Genomic DNA, 535 nt, shown 5'->3' with positions numbered 1-535 from the left:
ACCCCCAGGGCGGCGATGCGATCTAGGAGCTCGCTTAAAGACGACAACTCCGCTGGATCCATCTGCTTGGAGTACTTGGAGTCAACATGGAGGGGATTTTTTGATGACCCGAGAAATCATCGTCGGCTTAACGGCCGAACGGGCGGTCATAATGAAGCTGCCCAGCCGGAGGGTTTGGCCTGGGGCCAGTGTTCCTCCGGAGGTGACGTTGTCCTTGAGAACAAGGCGGGCCATCGATCCTATATTTCGATGTCACAACGGAACTCTCAACGAAAGCACCAATGTTAGTGTCAAAACCGGCGGATCTCAGGTAGGGGGTCCCGAACTGTGCGTCTAGGATCGATGGTAACAGGAAACAGGGGACACAATTTTTATCCAGGTTCGGACCCTCTCTATGGAGTTAATACCCTACTTCCTGCTTGATTGATCTTGATGAATATGAGTATTACAAGAGTTGATCTACCACGAGATTGTAATGGCTAAACCCTAAAAGTCTAGCCTGACTATGATTATGAGGATATATGCATGTCTATGG

The sequence above is a fragment of the Triticum dicoccoides genome, chromosome 3A (assembly GCF_002162155.2).
Source record: "Triticum dicoccoides isolate Atlit2015 ecotype Zavitan chromosome 3A, WEW_v2.0, whole genome shotgun sequence".
Classification (NCBI taxonomy): Eukaryota; Viridiplantae; Streptophyta; class Magnoliopsida; order Poales; family Poaceae; genus Triticum; species Triticum dicoccoides.
This window is presented reverse-complemented; position numbering follows the sequence as displayed.